Consider the following 22,266-nt stretch of genomic DNA (forward strand, 5'->3'; position numbering starts at 1 on the left):
CATAATCCTATCTAGCCCTAAGGGGCGCTAGGTCCCCAACCTTCTTGTGTGCCTTTCCCTTTCTCCTCCATCTAAATTGTCTTTGCTTCCTTTCTTGAAGACTTTTCCCTTGAGATTGATACCTTTCCTCTCCTGCCTGGACAGGAACCACCAGTAGAGAAATGTTCAATCACATATTCAGTCAGTCAGCCAGTATTTACTGAGCATCTACCACTTGCCAGACCCTGTTCAGGTGCAGCAGATAAAGTCAGACCAATAGAGATCTCTGTTTACCTAAAGCTTAAAATCTAGTGGGGGAAAAAGACAAAAAAGTATAGATATCCTTGGGCAGATGTCAGAGTCAGGGGGAGTACTAGAGATGGCAGCATTTCCCCTGGATGATCCTAAGAGCTTAAAGTTAAAGAGGGATCCCTCCTTCATCCCTGTGTACTCTACTTCTCCTGCTGCTTCTCTGTAATAGCTATCCAGATTAGAGTGGGGCACTGTAGTTGTCCTTGTTACTTCTCAAAAGCATAGTTGGATTGGTAAGGATATACAGAAATTGGAATCCTCATACACTTCTGGAGGGGATGTAAATTGGTGCCATTTCTTTGAAAAACAGTCTGGCAGCTCTTCAAATGATTATACATAGAGTTACTTTATGATTCAGCAATTCCACTCCTAGATACATACCCCAGAAAGTGAAAATACATGTCCATACAAAACCTGTACACAGATTTTCATAGCAGCATTATTCATTATTTACAGATTTTCATAGCAGCATTATATCAAAGGTTGAAATAACCCAAATGTCCATTAACTGACAAACAGATAAATAAAATGTGGGATATCCATACAGTTGAATATCATTTGGTCATAAAAAGGAATTAACTCATAAAAAGTACTAATTCATGCTATAACATGAATGAACCTTGAAAATATTACATTAAATTAAAGAAGCCAGACCATATGTTGTTTGATTCCATTCATACAAAAGTCCAAAATACTAAAATCTATAGAGACAGAAAATAGATTAAGGGCTGCTTAGGTCTGAAGGAAAGGGAGTCAAAAGTCAAGGTTCTAGGTTTCTTTTTGAGGTACTGATGAAATATTCTAAAATTGTGATGGTTGTGCACATCTGTGAATATAATAAAAACCACTGAATTCTATACTTTATATTGGTGAATTGTATAGTATGTGACTTATATACCAAAAAAGCTATTAAAACAACAATGAAAAATATGCTAGGAGACATAAAAGATATGCAGTTCTGATTAAAATTGTGGTCTGCATGGTCATTGCCAATTTTTAGAGAGGACTTTTTTATCCTGGGTCCTATAGCCCCTCAGAGTTCCTTCCTCAGTATAGAGAGAAGTTAATACATTTGAGTGGGCAGCATGAACAGATGTAAAGGAGCAGACTGTGCATTCCCATCCTTGCACACCCTAGCTTCCCTTCCTCATAATGATTTGGTTCAACATTTATGGTATTCCTACTGCATACAAGACTTACAGACGGACCTGAAAGAGACAGAGTCTCTTTATTCCTTCCAGTGGCAGAAGTTAAATCATTAATACAATGCTGTTTATATAAGCAGCTAAAGCTCTTTCGGAGATAGGCAGTGTGACAGAAAGAATCGTTGTGAGGCATCTTGGGACTCTGGCCTTTTTCTGTAGCATGTAGGGAAACATTCGTAACGACATCAGCTAGAGCAAGACCAGTTCCCAGTCCTTCTTGATGTTGAGCAAGTTCCAAGAGTTGGCTCCCTCCTCACATGCCTCCAATCACCTCTTCATTTGGTTTCTAGACTCAATTAGTCTATTTCCATACCCTTCATTTTCTCACCAACTCCACCCCCACAATGTCCAAATTGGCCCTCCAATGCTGAAGCCATTTGCCAGAAATTCATTAAGCTGAACACATGGGAAATTACAGAGGAGATTTCACTTGTCACTTGGGCTCAAATATAGAAAGTAATTTTAAAAGGACAGTGGCAAGAGGCTATTTTTATCTTGCTTGTTTGTGCTGAGTTTTCTTATCTTGCTGTCTCTCAGTCTCTTCCTAGCTACCTCTCTTCTCCTTCTTTAAATTAAATGTTGGCCTTTTAAATCTTTTTCTCAGATTCTCTTACCTTGTTTTACGGAGTCTTCTCTTTCTGATGGTAGGCACTAGGAGAGATGGAGTGATGAAGAAGACAAACATGGTCCTTACCATTATGGAGATTACAGTCTGATGAGGCAGGCAGACATCAGGTGAAGTGAGTTCAGATTTGGTCACAGGAAAGACTTGAGGGAATTACTTATACTTTTTTGATGTTAAGTGTACCCTCCAGTAAATGGACATATGATAATCGCCAGAATCCCAGCATGTTAGGAAATAAACCTAATATATCACAAACAATGGAAAGAAACCAAAGGTCCAGGTTTCTGTGTAACATAGTCAAGCCCCTGGGTAAAGAGAACATGGATTTGGGAGTCGGGTGTTGGTGAGATTCTAACTCCACCACCTTGCATGTCAGCTGTTTGACTTAAAGTGACGTCTGGACATCAGTACCTTTGCCTATAAAATGGGAATTATAATCTCTACATTTTCGGTGGTTGTGAAGATGGAATGAGATGTTGTATGTAAGGGACCAGGCAGATGCTTATCCTATGTTACTTCCTTTCTCATGACTTCCCTATTCCCACTTTGAATCACACAGTTGGAAAAAAAAAAAAAAAAAAAAAAAGAAGAAGAAGAAGAAGAGCCCAGTCTTCCAGTTGGTAGGAAATGGGGTTCCTCGAATAATATTCATCAATCATATACACAGAGAGATGGGTTATAACCATATTGATTAGTGTAAGTTGCTCTGTATATGCAACTTAGGACAGGCAAATCACTCCCTTCTTCTGGGGTAAAGGAAAGACAGTACAAAATGAAGTTATAGGTTAAAGACTGAAATGAGATGTAACAAAGGACTTCCTAGCCATGAGGGCTGAAAGTGTGAGGGGATGCCGGAGAGAGCTACATCCTTTTCTGTTAGTATGTGGACTGGCCTGGGGCAGGCCTATCTGGAGCTCAAGAATAAACCCGCCCACCTCTTCCTCTCCTGCTTAGCGCTTAGCGTAGGGAGTCTTGGAGGAGAAACCACAGCTCCTCTCTCCCCTTTCCAAGCCAGGAATGCTAGGGAGAGATGAATGCAGCCAGGAAGGCTATTGCTCAGGAGGAAAGGAAAAATGGCAACTGTCATTTCAGGCACTTAATAAGTACACTAAATTGAGAAGCTGCTGATTTGGTTTACCTGATTCCTCCCTGAAACAGAAGAAATCTCTACAATCAGAGGTTTCTAGAAGCAGAAAAGGAAGCCTGAGCTCCAACTGTGGAAACTGGCAGAGGCAACGCTCAAAGGAATAAGCTGGGCTCTGTGGGCAGCATCCAGGATTCTTGGATTCCTCCCCCACCCTCCAGCCCTGGGAAATTTCAGGTTGTCTTTTTCTGTAGAGATCTTTTCAACAGGGAGGAGTTTAGTTGTCCTTTTCTCCCTTCACCACCACTTTTCTTTCTTCTTCCTTTCCTTTGTTCTCCCTTTCCCTCCCTCCTCCTTTTTCTTTCTCCTCCTCCTCCTCCTCCCTCCTCCTAATCTCCATTTCAGCTGTTGATTCTCATTGCCCAGTCCACGAGGATTTCTGTTTCAGAAACTTTAGACTTCCTTCCTGCAAGACCATCCTGACAACCCCGGGCACTGCTCTGTGTGTATTTGTAGAGATCAAGACCAAGTTTAGTCAGGTGCTTTAGGAAAAGAGCTTTCCTACGGGATTTTCAGAGCCTTTCATAAGCCAAACGTTGTGAATGTCCAAGAGGAGTCATTGATATACTGGAACCCAACTTTCCCAAACCTCTTTGACCTTTTTATCTTCCCCAGCCCCGAAGAGTATATCCCGAGACACTTGACATGGCCTTAGAAAAACATTTCAGAAACAAAGATGTTAGATTTAAAAGAATACTGTAACATTCATTATTTGATTTCTACACCTACACTATAGGTAGGACAGGGAGGTTATAATAATCTCACTTTACAGATCAGTAAAACTGAGGCTCAGAGAGTGATATGTGCCTCTCTTATGGTAATGTAGCTAGCCAGTAAGTAACAAAGCTAGGTCTTGTTATTTATAGCTCTAGACTCTCTGCACTACCTTATACTGCATTTAAATACAATATACTGGGGTGCCTGGGTGGCTCAGTGAGTTAAAGCCTCTGCCTTTGGCTCAGGTCATTATCCCAGGGTCCTGAGATCCAGCCCCACATGGGGCTCACCCCCCCCCCCCGCCCCCCGTGGGCTCTCTGCTCAGCGGGGAGCCTGCTTCCCCCTCTCTCTCTCTGCCTGCCTCTCTGCCTACTTGTGATCTCCATCTGTCAAATAAATAAATAAAAATCTTAAAAAATAAACAAATACAATATACATGTGACATCATAGCGTGGCATGTGATATGTGGTATGGCATCTAGGAGATATATATGCTATAATTGATGAATTATGACATTTTCCCCCCATTCAACTGAATATGTAACGCACATTTGTTACATGCATCACTAACCACTAGTCCAGGTGCTACGGCTAGAGCAGTGACCAAAATAGACAAAAACACAAATGATGGCCTTCATGGAGCTTACCTACAAGGGGAGAGATAGAAATTATAAAATAGGGCACCAGGGTGTCTCAGTTGGTTAAGCGTCTGCTTTCAGCTCAGGTCATGATCTTAGGTCCTGGGGTCGAGCCCAGGAATTCCGTTTCCCCCTCTCCTTCTGCCTCTCCCCCTGTTTGTGTTCTCGCTCTCTCTCAAATAAATACATAAAATCTTAAAAAAAAGAAATTATAAGATAAATGTGTAAAATGTATCTTATTATCTGTGTTATATAATCATAAAGACTAAGGATAAAAATGGGGAAAAGAATAGGTCCGTGTGGGAGCTGCAGTTCAGGTGCGCAGAGGGTCAAGGAAAGCTACACTGAAAAGGCTGCATATAAATACATACCTCAGGGAGATAGGGGAGTGACCGAGAGTGACTGAGACCTTGCAGAGATTTAGGGGTAGCTGGCTGGGGGCTCCAGAGAGAAGAGCAAATTTGATGGGCTGGAGTGAAGCACGAGTGAGCCTTGGGGAGGCTGAGGGGGGAGAGGGTTGGGTAAAAGGAGATGAATTTAAAAGGGGGTAGGGTCCACATATTAAATATTATAAGGAAATTAAGTGATAAAATGCAGATGATATGCCATGATATTATAACAATAATACTAGATGACAGATTTACTACGTGGCTACATAAAAAATTACCCCCAACTTTGAACATTTATCTCAGTTCTGAGGGTAAAGAAATGGGAGTAATTCAGCTGAGCTGGCTCAGGGTCGCTCATGAGTTTGCAGGCAGCCTTCCTGCCAGGACTGAAGTCATCTGAAGTCTTCCTAAGAGGATCTGCTTGAGTTTCACTCATGTGGCTATTGACAGAAGGCCTTAGTTTCTTACCACAGGAGCCTCTTCCTAGGACTGCTCACAACATGGCAACTGGCCTCCTTCAGAGTAAGCGATGAGGGAGTGAGGCAGAGGCAGAGACAGAGGGAGGGAGAGAGGGACATGAAGAAGGGAGCCACAGATTCTTTTATAATCTAATCTCGGAAATTACATACCATTACTTCTGTCATACTATATTGGCCACCCAGCTTAACCCTTGTACTTTGTGGGAGGGGAACTAAAAGAGGGTGAATTTCAAGAGATGGGGATCACCTCAGAGGTTGGCCCCCTCAGCTGGTTTGCAGGAAATTTCCTCAAACTAGCCCTTAGTTGAACAAATATTAAAAATACGTGCCTGACATTCATGTGGGTCCTGTAACACTGGAGCTCACAACCCTACCTGGGTTGAGGCCTGAAAAGGGACAACGCATCAGGAACGTCAGAAACCCACTGAGAGTCTGAAGGTCTTATTTCAATTCAGCGTGAGTGTGCTTATTTCTTCAAAGCCCCACTTTCTCTAGTCCTGGCCTCATTATTCCATTTACCCAATTCATATAACTTGGAATAATCTTACTTAAACCTGAAAAGAAACAACAACAAAAAACTATTTTGAGGAGAGCTGTGGAACTTCAAAGGCAGGCTGGGACCCCTCTGGGCAATTTCATCTGGAAACAACACTGGACTTTGATGAAGGGCAGAGCCAACCTACCCATCCCTCCAGAACCCTGAGGTACCTTCTTGTAAAAGAGAGGCATCCTACCTGTCTATGGAGAATGATGACAGGGAACAGAGCATTTGTTCTGCCCCTGGCGTCCAGTACTGGGTCTGTCCTCAGACAAAGACATGGCTCTTCTGAGACCCAGGCGGGCCCCCTTCCCCACTCCTACCCTGATCGGCCTCAGCTGTGCAGCCAGTCAGCCAGTTTCCTAAATTGAGCAGCAGATGGCATCACAGCCTCAGTAGCGAGCCGTGAGGCTGCTGGCAAGAACCGGGCACGATTAGCAACTTGGGCTCGTGCTTGGCATCTGGGGGCTCCTGGGAGTGGGGGCTGCTTCCCCAGCTCCCAGCTCAGAGGAGTTTCTGTGCTGTGCCTGTAGATTGGAATATTGTTAGGCCGGTATCTCAGAGAACAGAGGCTGGAGTCCCCAGTTAGGAAACAGATGGTGAACGCAGGGACTTTTCTGTGATCTTTTCTGAAAAAGATGAAAATCAGGGACTGCTGTTCCCAGAGCAGTTGCGTTTTTCCATCACTGCCTGTCCCTACTGATGAGGGTTCGCATGGAGTATATCCTGGCTTGGGGGCTGGCAGGTCCCTGGCAGAAGCCTCCTGGGTCAGGTGGGGCCAGAGATAATTTGAGGGATCATCTAAGGAATCCCAAGAGGTCAAAACTGAATCTTTTCCAATACCTTCCTCTCCAGCCCAGTGACCCAAATGATAGGGGCAGGGTTAGTCCTTCAGACTTCTGTATCTGCCTCTGTCTCCTTGCCTGTCCGTATGTTTCTGACTCCTCTTCTTACTCTGTGTTCCACTTTTCCTCTTTCCTCTCTCCTCAGTCATTCCTATCCATTTATGCTTTTCCCCCTATGGATATCTTTGTTTCTTGATTCCAGGGTAAAGAAAAAAGCCAGTTGCCAACCTTGCTGGGTGAAGTGGTTTTAGGCACTGGGCTACAACACCATTGTCCACTCTCCTCCCTCCCTCCCACTTCCTGTTGCTGCTGGATGGCTAGTCCCATGGAGACCTGGACAGAGAGAGGTCCAGGGGTCCCCAGAGGCTGTGCTCCTTGCTTGGTAGTTGTAGACAGGAAAGCCCTCAGGGGCTTCCCAATAGAACTGAGATCCACTGAACCTCCTGTTCACTAGGCACCCATATATACCAATAGAACGTGAGCGTGAAGGCAGCGTGTCAGCTACCTTGCTCACTGCTGCATCCAAAGTATCTAGTATATAGTAGTTATTCAATAAAATTTTGTTACAAATAAGAACAAATAGAAGATGGATGGAAGGTGAATGTTGACCTCTGCATTAGGCACTGGAGTACATTCAAGGTGCCATCCCCATCCATCAGGAGAGAGAGCACGCAGGGAAGCAATCACCCATAATCTAGAAGAGTAACCATGAGGTGGTGGTGGTAGAAATGACAGTGGGTACCTAAGTCCACACTGTAAAGATAGTGATGGCTTTGTTTACTCCCCAACAGTTGTTCATGGAGGACCTACCAGTACTATGGGAATAAGGTAGGCTCTCAGGTGGTTGTGGGAAACATATGAGCAGCACAGATAGGTAGTAATAAACCAGATAGATGCTGTCCTAGGGGAAATCATGGGCAGTGAGGGCAGAAAGCTGAGGCATCTTGCTTCATTATTGGGGGGTCCTGGAAGGCTCTGTGTTGAAGGGAGTCCAAGCTGAGAACTACCTGAAAGGTAGAAGTCAGTCAAGGGAGAAGGAGGGGAAAAAAGTTCCAGCCAAGGGAATATTATGTAGTCAAGAGAGAACAAGGCAGTTTTCAAGGAACTGAACAAAAGTGTCAGGAAATCTGCCTTGAGTACCAGTAGGATGATGGGCAGAAGACATGAAGCAAGACAAGTGGGTGGGAGCAGGGTGGAAGAAGCACCCAAACCATGTTGAGTTATGAGTTTACCTTCAGGGCATGGGAAACCATTTGCAAGTTTTAAGAAGGGACATGATAACATCAAGTTTGGATTTTAGAGAGGTTACTCGGGGTGCAATGTGGGCACTGGGTGGCGTAGGGCCAGAGGCATCCTAAAGACCAGTGAGGCAACAGCCCAGACAAGAAATGATAACCTGAGTGATGACAACCCTGGGGCTGGAGATCATGTTTGAGCCAAGTCTGAAGATAACTGGGAGTTTCCTTGCAGAAAAACTTGGGGTGGAAAGGATGCAGGCATTCCAGAGAGAGAAAAAGCACATGGAAAGATTTTAAAAATTTGGCATGTTTGGGGAAGCACACGTGGTTATATATTCATAGAGGGCACAGGGGTGGGTAGTGAGAGATGAAGTAGAAAGGAGCTAACCTTTGCTGAAGAGTCTTGAAAGCCCAGGGTCAAGCCAGACACTTTTATTAGAGTTGGGGAGGACAAGGTGGGTATCCTCTCTCCAGACACTTGAATTATCTGCAGAAGTTCCAGAGGGTTCTGGTCCATCCAGGCATTTTCAGAACAAATGTAGCACCCAGAATCTGAAAGACAAGGGCAAACTGTATATAAAAAGGTGAAGGAGAGTATGGGAACTGGAGTAAGCAAGTGGATCAAGACAGAGCATGGCGAGAATGGGGGACACTTCCTGCCAAGCAGAGAGGAGCAAGGCTGCATGAGATAGGTCCCTTCAGAACCTGGAAATTCCAGTTCCAGAATAGTCAGGTTCTGCACTCCCTCCTCTGAGTTCTATCTCCTGACCTCAAAAGACCTCCTTATAGGCATCTCCCCCAAAGATGACATTTCCCCCAAAGAAGAGATTTGCAAAAAGTCAGAGAGCAGAGACCAATTAGTGTAATGATTAAGAAATTGGGCTCTGCTTTCTCCTTAGTTTCCAACAGGGCAAATCACTCACTGGAGTCAGTTTGCTTACTTGAAGTGGGGACAATAACACCTACCTACCTCATCAGTGCTGAAAGGTGGAAATGAGATAATGTTAACAGGAACCTTGCGTAGTGTAGGTTCTCAATAAATCTTTGCTGTTATGAAGATTCTGGTAGAAGACAAATGGGATGGGGTGGGAGGGCATAGAGAGATAGGGAGGGATGTAAGTAAGGAGGGCTGAGAGGAAGGGGAGTGAGTTCCAATCTGTGCGAAATTCTTCAGTGGCTTCTATGGATTATGGGACAAAATCCATCACAAAGGCTGATTCCTGCTTACCTTTCCTGCCTCTTCTCTCATGGCTCCCAACCTCACTTTATAGACTGAATGGGATCCTACCTCCTGTGATTCCCAGAACAGAGCAAATTCTTCAAGACTTTCCATGAACTGTAGTGGAGGAAAAAACAAAACAAAACACTCAAACCTGTCTTCATACCAAATATTAGGAAGTGTGAACTTCCTGGAACAGATGTTGGGAAGGGACCCAGGATGTGTATATCATAGGGAAGGGTTGGAGGACTAAAGGAGGGAGGAGCAGGGGAAAGTTAATATGGCTCATATAAATGGCATTTGGCCTCGTATTTAGGTAAGGCAGAGGGCAGGCAGGCTGATGTGCATGCTTCTCTTGGTGGTGAAGCCAAGACTGGAGGAGAGGAGAGAAAGGGCAGAGGCTTAAGGGAGTCCCAGCATATGTCTGGTCTTCCACCCCTTCCCCTGTTTTCTCTTTCCTTCCTTCTTTTAGGGTCTTGATTCCCTAGGAGGGAATTGCAAGCCTGAGAGTAGTGACCTGAGACTGACTTACTCCTTTTAGGAGCTAAGACCCCAGGTTTAAAAAGGTCCAGTTATAATTCAGTGCGGGGACTGTGTTATGAAGACTTGTGCTAAGGCCTATGGGAGCCTGTGGGCCTTGCAGAAACAGGGAGCTGGGCCTTGGCAAAGGACTAGATTATTAGATGGGAAAGGGTTTCCAAGAGGTGAGAACAGCATGAAGGTAGGCAGATTCTGCCTGGTCCCTGTGAGGATCAAACATATTCTTCACTCCTTCTCCTTTCCTCCATCTCCAGAATTGAGTTCCTGTACCTCCTCCCAGGCCACCTTTAGAATCATCAACTGTTAGACCTGAAAGGAATCTTGGTGATCCTGCTGGTCCTCCCAGTCTTTTGAATTTTATATTTAGGGAAACAGAGACCCAGATGGAGGAAGAAACTTGCGTGAGGTCTCTCAGTGGATGAAGAACTCAGTCAGAAGTCAGAGTTTCTGACTCATCTCTACTTGCATTTCCTAGTTCTACATTGCTTCAACGTCAACCACTTTGGCCCCCATCCTCCAGGGCTGGGTTTTGTTTTGCTTTGTTTTGCTGTCGGGGTGAGGGTAGGAAAGGGATTTTTACCTAACTCCCTGTTACTGAAAAATAATAATTACAGCTATCCCTTATCAAACATTTACTATGTGTCAGGCACAGTTCTAGGTGTAAGGGACATACACTAAACAAAGTTTCTCCTTTCATGTGGCTCACATTCTCCGGTGGGGGGGGGGGTGCAGGACAGACGTTAAATAAACGAACATGCCTTGTGGTGTCATGAGAGGATCTATGAAGAACGTTGAGGCTGGAAAGGGGGTTGAGCGTGACTATAAGGAGGCTATTTTAGATAGTTCACTCCAAAACTCAGAGGCCTAAAACAGTCATAAATTATCATCTCACAGTTTCTGAGGGTCAGGAATTCAGAAGGGGCTTAGCTGGCTCATTCGGGCTCAGGGTCTTTCTTGATGTTGTGGTCAAAATGTTAGATAGGACTGCAGTTGCCTGAAACCTTGACTGGGGCTGGAGGATTCTCTTCCAGGGTGGTTCGCTCCCACGGCTGTTGGCTGGACACCTCAGTTGCTCACCATGAAGAGTAGTCCTCCCCACAGGGCTGTTTGAGTATCCTCATGATATGGCAACATGTGCATGGTCTGAGAAAGAAAGAAACGAGGAAGACACATGCCTTTTTAATTTTTTCATTTTTATTTTTTAAGAGTTTATTTATTTGTTTGACAGACAGAGATTACAAGTAGGCAGAGAGGCAGGCAGAGAGAGAGAGAGGGAAGTAGGCTCTCTGCTGAGCAGAGAACCCGATGTGGGGGGCTCGATCTCAGGACCCTGGGACCATGACCTGAGCTGAAGGCAGAGGCTTTAACCCACTGAGCCACCCAGGTGCCCCACAATGCTTTTTTTAAAAAAAAACTTTTTACTTATGAATAATATTAGATTTACAGACAGCTTACAAAGGTAGTCCAAAGAGTTCCCTTACAAACTTCACTTAGCTTCCTCTAACGTTAATATCTTATGTAACCATGGTGGATTTCTCAAAGTCAAGAGATGAACATCGATACATTACTGTTAACTAAACTCCAGACTTTATTCAGATTTCCCTGCTTTTCCACTAATGTCTTTTCTGTTCCAGAATCCTGTTCAAGAGATCACATTGTGTTTAGTCATCATGTTTCCTTAGTCTCCTTTGATCAACAATAGTTTCCTACTCTTTCTTTGTTTTTCATAATCTTTTTTTAGGTTTTTATTGTAATTCCAGTTAGTTAACATACAGTGTAATCTTAGTCTCAGGTGTACAGTACGGTGATTCAACAATTCCATACATCACCCAGTGCTCATCACGACAAGTGCACTCCTTAATCTCCCCATCACCTATTTCACCCATCCCCTACCCCTACCCACCTCCCCTCTGGTGACCATCAGTTTGTTCTCTAGAATAAAGAGTCTGTTTTTTGGTTTGTATGTCTCTCTCTTTTTTCCCCTTTGCTTGTTTTTTTTTTTTTTTGTTTGTTTGTTTCTAAATTCCACATTTGAGTGAAATCATATGATATTTCTCTTTCTCTGATGGACTTATTTCACATAGCATTATACTCTCCAGCTCTGTCCCCATTGTTGCAAATGGCAAGATTTCATTGTTTTTTTTATGGCTGGGTAATATTCCATCCTATATACCACATCTTCTTTATCCCTTCATCAGATGATGTACACTGCTTCCATAATTTGAGTATTATAAATAATGCTGCTATGCATATAGGGGTGCATGTATCCTTTTGAATGGGTGCCTTTGTTTTCTTTGGGTTAATACCCAGTAATGAGATTGCTGGATCCTAGGGTAGTTCTGTTTTTAACTTTTTGAGGAACCTCCATCCTGTTTTCCAGAGTGGCTGCACCAGTTTGCGGTTCCTAACTGAAAGAGGGTTCTCCTTTCTCCACATCCTTGCCAACACATGTTGTGTCTTATGTTGTTGATTTTAGTCATTTTGACAGGTGTGAAGTGGTATCTCATAGTTTTGATTTGCATTTCCCTGATGGTAAAAACATGAAACCCTTTGTGAATTTGCATGTCCTCCTTGTGGAGCAGCCAGGCTAATCTTCTCTGTATCATTCCAATTTTAGTATGTGTGCTGCTGAAGCAGGCAATATTTTTCATAATCTTGACGATTTTGAAGTGTACTGATCAGGTATTAGGTAGAGTGTCCCTTAATTTGCATCTTTCTGATGTTTTCTCATTAGCAGACTAAGGCAATCACAAAGCCTCTCATGACCTTGTCTTAGAAGTCACATGCTGTTACTTTTACCATATTCTGTTATTTAGGAAGTAGCCACTAAGTCAAGCCAAAGCTCAAGGGGGTGGGGAGAACTGAGTTCTACCTATTGAAGGGAGGATTATCAGATTTTGTGGGCAAATTTTAAAATCACCGGGGAAGTCAAGGAAGGCCTCCCTGATATAGTGACACTTGAACAAAACTTGAAATAAGCAAGGGAACAAGCCATGGAGAGGTCAAGATAAAGCTTTGTAGGCACAGGGGACAGCCAGGAAGGGCCTGAGGCAGGAGTGTACACAGCAATGTTTGAGAAGTATGTTAGGAAGTCAGAGTGGCTTACCAGAGACAGCAAGGTGGAGAATGGTAGGGCATGAGGTCATTAAATTTTCAGGCTGGGGGTTAGGGAGATAATGTAGGGCATTGTAGAATGTAGTAAGGGTTTGGATTTTATGCTGAGTAAAATGGGGGAGCCATTGAAGAATTCTGAGCAGAACAGACATGATTTTAAAAGGATCATTCTGGCTGCTGTGTGCATACCCTATAGATCAGAAGGGCAGAAGTCGGGTATCAGATGAGGAAGAACTCAGTGTTCTCCCAGAAAGAGGCTCTTTTCCCTAATCCAGGTAAGAGATAATGCTTATCCTCTCAATCCCTAACTCAAGGGCCATTATGAGGACTAAAGAAGATAATATCATTAGGGGGCTTAGCATACACTAGGTGCTAAACATATCAAAGTCTGAAGGAATAGCAGTATCTTGAGGAAGGAAATGAGTACCTTCCATTGTCTGGAAGAACATGAAGGTCTATACAATGCCCTTCTTTGATGTCCAGCATGTGGCCTGGCTGTAGGGATACAAAGAAAGAACTGAGTTCTTGATCTTGAGGAGCTCAGAGTCTGGTGGGTTGGACATTGCTGCAAAAAATAATCCCAACTTGACTGGCCAAGTGCTATAACTGATCTGGTATGGGAGGCTTTGGTGGGCCTAGGAGGAAAGCCTGATTTGGAGAAAGTACCAAAGGCCTCATTTGACACCCAACTTCCACACTTTCCAGCTGTAATCTACTCATACAGAAGCCAGATTCCAAATTCAAAGTTTTCTGACTCTCGAGGCCCACATTCCCAGCCACTCTGATACTCTACCAACCCTGTGGAAACATGGTCTTTGTACACTTATCCCATGGTCTTGCCATTTATACCTTCAGCAGGCGCTGCTATTTAATGGATTGAAGAGTTTTCAAAACCCTAAAGACAGAAGGAAAGTGAGGCTTATTATCCTCTGGTTTATATTTACTGCAATTGCATTAAATAGTGTATACCATGGGAGAAGAAATAGCTCTCCATTGGGTAGTGGATGCTGGTGGTCTCAGGCTTTGGCAAGGCTCTGTGGATCAGGATGGGGGAAGGTCAGTGCTGTGGTTCTGAGACCCCTCCCTCATAGACTCACCAGCACTGGTCCAAAAAATCCTGTAAAAAACTCTGTCCATTTTGTAGGTAGAGAAAAATGCCCTCTGCAGGGAGAAGGCTTTGATACAAGACTGGGCTTCCAAAAGGGAAAGTTGGCCTCTGAAATCACCAGTTGCAAGTTAGTCGGATGAGCTCTCTCTCAAGAGAGGCATGGGAAAGAGAAGCAAGCAGGGAAGCAAAGAGAACAAGAATGAGAGTGAAACAGAACTCGAAGATATGATTAGCAGATGCCAAATTGAGATGACAGGAAGGGACACAAGATCTGAGGGCAGTTAAAAAAAAAAAAAGAAAAGAAAAGAACTGATAAGGATGGAGGAGATAATGGGTTCCTTCCATCAGCTGATAATAGTTCCCTCTGTGTCTGTGGAGAGAGAGAGAGAGCACCTCCACAACCTGCCCTCCGTCCACCCTCCCCGTCACATCACCCTGGGTGGGAGGCAGGGTGGGGCTCACTCCTCAGTAGCTTCTCATACTTCATTCCTTCAACAAGTATTCTTTTTTTTTTTTTAAAGATTTTATTTATTTATTTGACAGACAGAAGTCACAAGTAGGCAGAGAGGCAGGCACAGAGAGAGGGGGAGGCAGGCCCTCCACCGAGCAGAGAGCCTGGCTGGATCCCAGGGCCCTGGGATCACGACCTGAGCTGAAGGCAGAGGCTTTAATCCACTGAGCACCCAGGCGCCCCTCAACAAGTATTCTTATTAAGAACCTACTTTAGGTCGGAAACTGCTCCAAGTGCTGGGGATATAGCGGTGAACAAGGCAGTGAGCACATAAGTGAGTTAAGAAGCCCGTTGTAGATAGTGGCAAAATAAAACGGGTGTAACAGGACGGGGTGTTGTTGTTTGTACAATGGTGATATTAACAGGACTGTCCTCACTGGGTTGCTGTGAGGATTAGCGGAATTAATCCAGGGAAATGCTTAGCACAGTGCTTGGCACAGAGTTCTCGTTGCTATTATCCTTCTTTCCTTCCATCCTTCAAACCTTCCATCTTTCTTTCGCTTTGCCTAAAGCTCTACATTTCTCCCTGTGTCTTTCTCTCTCATTCATCCGCTCTTTCCAGATCTCTCATCTTCCTCCCTCCCTTTCTCCTTTCTCTCCTTTCCACCCTCCCTTCATAAGGCAATAGCCTTGCTCTTTCCTCCCTAAATTGAAGGGCAGGGGTGTAGTAAAACAAATTGTTGTCAACAAAGTACATTTCCACTGTATTCATCCCCATGCAGAGAAGATTTATCAGGGTCTCTCACCCTGCACTGTTATGTAAATGTGGTAATCCAGTGGAAATATGATATCTGAGGAGTCTGAGGGTAAAGACACCATAAAAACTATCAATTACCCACTGGAGCTTGGGTTTGGTTAACTCACTCACTGCCTTGCATGTCTTCTGCCTTTCCCCTATGGGGGAAAACTTGACAGGTAGTGACAGCTTATAAAAGATGCTTTCTTCCTCCTTGGGTCCTAGGAGGTCATCTGGAGGATCAAACATTTGTAAAGCACCTGAGAAATTTTAAAGTGCTACATAATTCAAGGGTATTATTATTTCTATTGTCATGTGGGCCATCTCTGTGCCTCTTACGTGTGACAAATGTCTTCTCTGTCTGCAAGGCTGGGCTGACCCCAAGCTTGGGTTTGCTGTAATCTCCTTTTGCTGCCTGAACCTATAAGCAATGCTCCTTCCTTTTTTTTTTTTTTTTTTGTTAACTATTTTTAAATTTTTTATTAACATATAATGCATTATTAGCCCCAGGGGTACAGGTCTGTGAATCGCCAGGTTTACACACTTCACAGCACTCACCATAGCACATCCCCTCCCCAATGTCCATAACCACCCTCTCCCTACCCCTCTCTGCCCAGCAACCCTCAGTTTGTTTTGTGAGATTAAGAGTCTCTTATGGTTTGTCGCCCTCCTGATCCCATCCTGTTCCATTTTTTTTCCCTCCTAACCCCCAAACCCCCACGTTGCCTCTTACATTCTTCATATCAGGGAGATTATATGATAATTGTCTTTCTCTGGTTGACTTATTTCGCTCAGCATAATAGCCTCTAGTTCCATCCACGTCATTCCAAAAGGCAAGATTTCATTTCTTTTGATGGCTGCATAGTATTCCATTGTGTATATATATATACGACATTTTCTTTATCCATTCATCTGTTGGTGGACATCTGGGCTCTTTCCATACTTTGGCTATTGTGGACATTGCTGCTATAAACATTTGGGTGCACGTGCCCCTTAGGATCACTACATTTGTATCTTTAGAGTAATCAGTAGTGCGATTGCTGGGTCATAAGGTAGCTCTATTTTCAACTTTGTGAGGAACCTTCATGCTGTTTTCCAGAGTGGCTGCACCAGTTTGCATTCCCACTAACAGTGTAGGAGGGTTCCCCTTTCTCCGCATCCTCACCAGCATCTGTCATTTCCTGAGTTGTTAATTTTAGCCATTCTGACTGGTGTGAGGTGGTATCTCATTGTGGTTTTGATTTGTATTTCCCTGATGCTGAGTGATGTGGAGCACTTTTTCATGTGTCTGTTGGCCATCTGCATGTCTTTTTTTTTTTTTTTTTTTGACAGAGAGAGAGAGATCACAAGTAGGCAGAGAGGCAGGCAGAGAGAGAGGTGGGGGAAGCAGGCTCCCTGCCGAGCAGAGAGCCTGATGTGGGGCTCGATCCCAGGAGCCTGAGACCATGACCCGAGCTGAAGGCAGAGGCTTAACCACTGAGCCACCCAGGCGCCCCAACCATCTGGATGTCTTCTTTGCAGAAATGTCTGTTCATGTCCTCTGCCCATTTCTTGATTGGATTATTTGTTCTTTGGGTGTTGAGTTTGATAAGTTCTTTATAGATTTTGGATACTAGCCCTTTATCTGATATGTGGTTTGCAAATATCTTCTCCCATTCTGTCAGTTGTCTTTGGTTTTGTTGACTGTTTCCTTTGCTGTGCAAAAGCTTTTTTTTTTAAATATTTTATTTATTTATCTGACAGACAGAGATCACAAGTAGGCAGAGAGGCAGGCAGAGAGAGAGGAGGAAGCAGGCTCCCTGATGAGCAGAGAGCCTGATGCGGGGCTTGATCTCAGGACCCTGGAATCATGACCCAAGCCAAAGGCAGAGGCCTCAACCCACTGAGCCACCCAGGCGCCCCTGTGCAAAAGCTTTTGATCTTGATGAAGTCCCAATAGTTCATTTTTGCCTTTGCTTCCTTTGCTTTTGGTGATGTTTCTACGAAGAAGTTGCTGTGGCTGAGGTCAAAGAGGTTGCTGCCTGTGTTCTCCTCAATGATTTTGATGGATTCCTTTCTCACATTGAGGTCCTTCATCCATTTGGAGTCTATTTTTGTGTGTGGTGTAAGGAAATGGTCCAGTTTCGTTTTTCTGCATGTGGCTGTCCAATTTTCCCAACACCATTTGTTGAAGACACTGTCTTTTTTCCATTGGGCATTTTTTCCTGCTTTGTTGAAGTTTAGTTGACCATAGAGTTGCGAGTCTATTTCTGGGCTCTCTATTCTGTTCCATTAATCTATGTGTCTGTTTTTTTGCCAGTACCATACTGTCTTGATGATGACAGCTTTGTAATACAGCTTGAAGTCTGGAATTGTGATGCCACCAACTTTGGCTTTCTTTTTCAACATTCCTCTGGCCATTCAGGGTCTTTTCTGGTTCCATATAAATTTTAGGATTATTTGTTCCATTTCTTTGGAAAAAAATTGATTGTATTTTGATAGGGATTGCAAGCAATGCTCCTTCTTTTCTCTCTTTCTAGGTACCCCCTGGGCACCCCAGAATCACACTGATGTTTGCCCTGAGTTTAATAGGAAGTTAAGCTCTCAAAAGGAATGAAAATCCTGTGAATAGTCCACCACATTCCCACCACAGGAGTAAAGAGTGTGGCAGGTCCACAAGAGCCATGGGCAACTAGGAGGGGGGCTAGGGCCAAAGCCCTCAGCCCCCAAGACCTTAGGACATCTGTGCCGAGAGCCTCAGGAATGCCCATGCTGCCCTAGATGGTGCAGAGACTGTGCTCAGGGAGGCCTACACTGTCCTCTGTCCCCAAAGAGGCAGGCAGAAGAGCCTGTGGTTCAGATCTCAATATCTGAGTCCTGGGTTTGATCCCCATTCTACTACTTCCCAAATGATTTCTCTCTTACTTTTCTTAATTGCCAAATGGCAGTGATAATAGAGTCTTTTCATCTAGTTGTCATGAGGAATAAACGAAACAAAGCTTGTGAAGCACTTAGCATGTAGTAAAATAATTTTGTTGTTGTTTTAAGTGTTGCTTAGAATGCTTTCTACATCATAGGCCCTGTTCCTCAAAGACCTGGCCATAGGGATACAGACCTTGCCTGGGTACCTCCCCCAGGAAAGGGTCCCTGGGTTTAGGTTGTACCTGCTTCTCTTGGAAACCCAGCAGCCCCATGGGGGCTGGAGTTGGGGGGCCAGAAGAGGCAATAGGAAGGCATGAGGAGTTTTGGGGGAGGTGGGTGTTTCCTAAGCAGAAATGTCAAGAGTCAGAGCTGGAAATGGGGGAGGTGGCAGGGGTGGGGGGAGGAGGGAAAAAGATAGGATGTCTCTAAGCTGCCAGAATCCGGATGGGGATGCAACTCTGGGGCTTTAGCACTTCCTGCCACCCCCAGTCTTGGGAATGAGTCACTAGAGGGAGGAATGATGGAGGTGTCACGCTCTGCCCACGGATCATCGGGCTGTTCTCCAAAAGAGGGCTGACAGGAGGGAAAAGGAGAAAATCTCAAGGCTTAAGGGTGGAGAGGAGCTAGGAATAAGGGGACAGAGGAGGAGCTCTTAAGGTTCAGCTTACCTATTGGAAGGCCAGGGAGGCAGGCCCTAACCTCTACCTCATGGCCCATCCTGGCCATGAATAATAAATCCATAATTGCTCTTTTGACTTCTGCCTCTGCCTGAGCTGGGCTGGCTCTCTCCAGTTTCCCCACATTTGGGTGCTTCACATCTTTTTGCTAACCTACAGTGGAGAAGGGGTCAAGGATCCACTTGTTCCTTTTCCATCTGGCCAACTCTTAAAGTCTCCTCCCCCTTAAAGGCCTTTGTCTCTGACCCTGAGCAGCCTGTCTATATAACTGTATCATAGCACCTGGCTCATTTCATCGCGATTATTTTTCTTTAGGAATGCTGATCCCTTAGACTTCCAGCTCCTCAAATTCAGGGACTTCTTTATGTCCCTAGAGCCAAAGGTTAGACATAAATGTAAGGATGTGGCCTTGGCCCACAAACACTATTTTTTTCTCCTTCTCTCACTCTCTAGTTACTGCTATTCCCAACTCTTCATATTATCCATTTACTGAGTACTTACTATGTGACAGGTGTTTTTACATGTTAATTTATTTAATCCTCACAACGATCTGCCCTAGCTGAGAAAACTTTTACAGATGAGAAAACTGAGCTTGGTGAAATTTAGTAACTTGTCCAAGGTCACAGTGTCTCAGGTGCCAGAACTGAAATTTGCCAGCAAAGCTCTCAGATTTTTTTGCTTTGCGAGTCTTTTATTATTATATTTTAAATACAAAAATGAGGGGGCTCCTGAATGGCTCAGCCAGTTAAACGTCTGACTTCAGATCAGGTCATGATCCCAGGGTCCTGGGATAGAGTCCCCCATGGAGCTCCTTGCTCAGCAGGTTGTCTGCTTCTCTCTCTGCCTGCTGCTCCTCCCCCGGCTTGTGCTCTCTCTCTCTCACTCTCTGACAAATAAATAAATGAAATCTTTTTAAAAAAGGAAGGAAAGAAAAGAAAATACAAAAAGAGACCTCTTAGTTGTAATAATTTCATATAGAATTTTAAATTTTTCTGGATATCTTTTTAAATTTAAATTTAATTAACATATAGTATATTATTAGTTTGAGAGGTAGAGTTTAGTGATTCATCAGTTGCATTTAAAACTCAGTGCTTGGGGTGCCTGGGTGGCTCAGTGGGTTAAGCCGCTGCCTTCGGCTCAGGTCATGATCTCAGGGTCCTGGGATCGAGTCCCACGTCGGGCTCTCTGCTCGGCAGGGAACCTGCTTCCCTCTGTCTCTGCCTGCCTCTCTGCCTACTTGTGATCTCTGTGTGTCAAATAAATAAATAAAATCTTTAAAAAAAATAAATAAAAAAATAATACTCAGTGCTTATTACATCATGTGCCCTCCTTAATGCCCATCACCCAGTTACCCCATCCCTCCACCCATCTCCCCTCCAGCAACCCTCAGTTGGTTTCCTATAGTTAAGAGTCTCTTATAGTTTGTCTCCCTCTCTGATTTCATCTGATTTTAGTTAATTTTTTAGTTTCCTGTTGCTTCTCTTCATATATATGTATATATGTGTGTATATACATCTTTATTGAGATGTAATTTATATTCCATACAATTCACCCATTTAAGGTGCACAATTCACTGGTTTTTGGTATATGTACAGAGTCATGCAACTATTAGCACAATTAATCCTTGAACATTTTCTTCACTGGAAGAAGAAACTCCATACCATTTGGAGTTACTATCCATGTCCTTTTGACATCCTTAGCCCTAGGCAACCGTAAGTCTATTTTCTGTCTCTTTAGATTTGCTTACTTTGGGGATTTCCGATAAATGGAAGCATATAATATGTGGCCTTTGTGACTGAATTATTTCACTTAGCATAATGTTAAATTTCATTCATGTTGTAGCATTTATCAGTACATTTTTCATTGCCAAATAATATTCCATTAACATTAATGAAATGGAATAATAGTATTCCATTGTGTGGATATTGTATGGAAATACCCTGCAGGACCATGTTGTATTACCCATTTATCAATTGGCAGAAATTTGGATTTCTTCCCCTTTATAGCTGTTATGAATAATGTTGCTATGAACATTCATGTACACATTTTTGTATGAACACCTGTTTTCCATTCCCTTGGGTATATATCTAGGAGTGGAATTGCTGGACCATATGCTAACTCTATGTTCAATCTTTTGAGGAAATGCCATACTGTTTTCCAAAGCAGCTGTAGCATATTATAATCCCACTAGAGGTGCATCAGAGTTCCAATTTCTCCATATCCATCCAACATTGTTGTTATCTTTTTTATTATAGCCATTCTAGTGGCGTGAAGTAGTATCTCATTGTGGTTTTGTTTTTCATTTCTCTGATGACTAAGGATGTTGAACATCTTTTTCTGTGCTTGTTGCTTATCTTCTTTAGTGAAATATCTATTCAGATCCTTTGCCCATTTGAAAATTGGGTTATTTGTGTTTTTGTTACTGAATTGTGGAGTTCTTTATTTTTTTATTAATTATTTTTATTAACATATAATGTATTATTTGCCCCAGGGGTACAGGTATGTGAACCATCAGGCTTATACATTTCACAGCACTCACCATAGCACATATGGTGCTATGCATCAGGGAGGCCTGATGTCCATAATTCAGTCACCCTCTCCCTAACCCCTACCCCCAGAAACCCTCAGTTTGTTTTGTAAGATTAAGAGTCTCTTATGGTTTGTCTTTATTTTTTTTTAAAGATTTTATTTAATGTATTTATTTCAGAGAGAGAGAGAGCAGGAGCATAGGGGAAGAGCAGAGGGAGAGGGAGAAGCAGACTCCCTACTGAGCAGGGTGCCCCATGTGGGGCTCTATCCCAGGATCTGGAGATCATGACCTGAGCCCAAGGCAGGCACTTAACCAACTAAGCCACCCAGGCACCCCATGGAGTTCTTTATATATTCTAGATTCAAGCTCCTTATCAGATTTATAATTTTCAGATATATAGTCTCTCCCATTCTGTGTTTTTCCTCCCACTTTCTTGAAGGAATCCCTTGAAGCACAAAGTCCAGCTTAGGTTTTTTTCCCCTGTCACTTGTGCTTTTATTGTCATACCTAAGATGGCTTTCCGTAACCTAAAGTCAGAAAGATTTACTTCTAATTTCTTTTGGGAGTTTTATAGTTTTAGCTGTGTAAGTCTATGATTCATTTTATGTATGGTATAAGGAAAGGGATCCAGGTTCATTCTTTTCCATGTGGATATATAGTTGTCTCAGCATCATTTGTGGAAAAGACTATCCTTTCACCATCGAATTGTCTTGACGTAAAATCAACTGACTGTAAATGTGAGGGTTTACTCTGAAGTCTCCAGTCTATCCCATTGGTCTACATGTCTTTCCTTATACCAGGACCACACTATCTTGATTATTA

The 22,266-nt window shown here is 43.5% G+C and overlaps 1 non-coding gene across 1 annotated transcript; it reads right to left on the minus strand.

Annotated features, from left to right (window-relative positions):
- Window positions 1-12,401: 12,401 nt before the first annotated feature.
- On the minus strand, window positions 12,402-12,504 carry LOC123939502. Its single transcript, XR_006817883.1, has one exon. It is a non-coding gene; the product is annotated as a U6 spliceosomal RNA (small nuclear RNA).
- Between the last annotated feature and the right edge of the window lie 9,762 nt (window positions 12,505-22,266).

This window comes from Meles meles, chromosome 3 (assembly GCF_922984935.1).
Source record: "Meles meles chromosome 3, mMelMel3.1 paternal haplotype, whole genome shotgun sequence".
Taxonomy (NCBI): Eukaryota; Metazoa; Chordata; class Mammalia; order Carnivora; family Mustelidae; genus Meles; species Meles meles.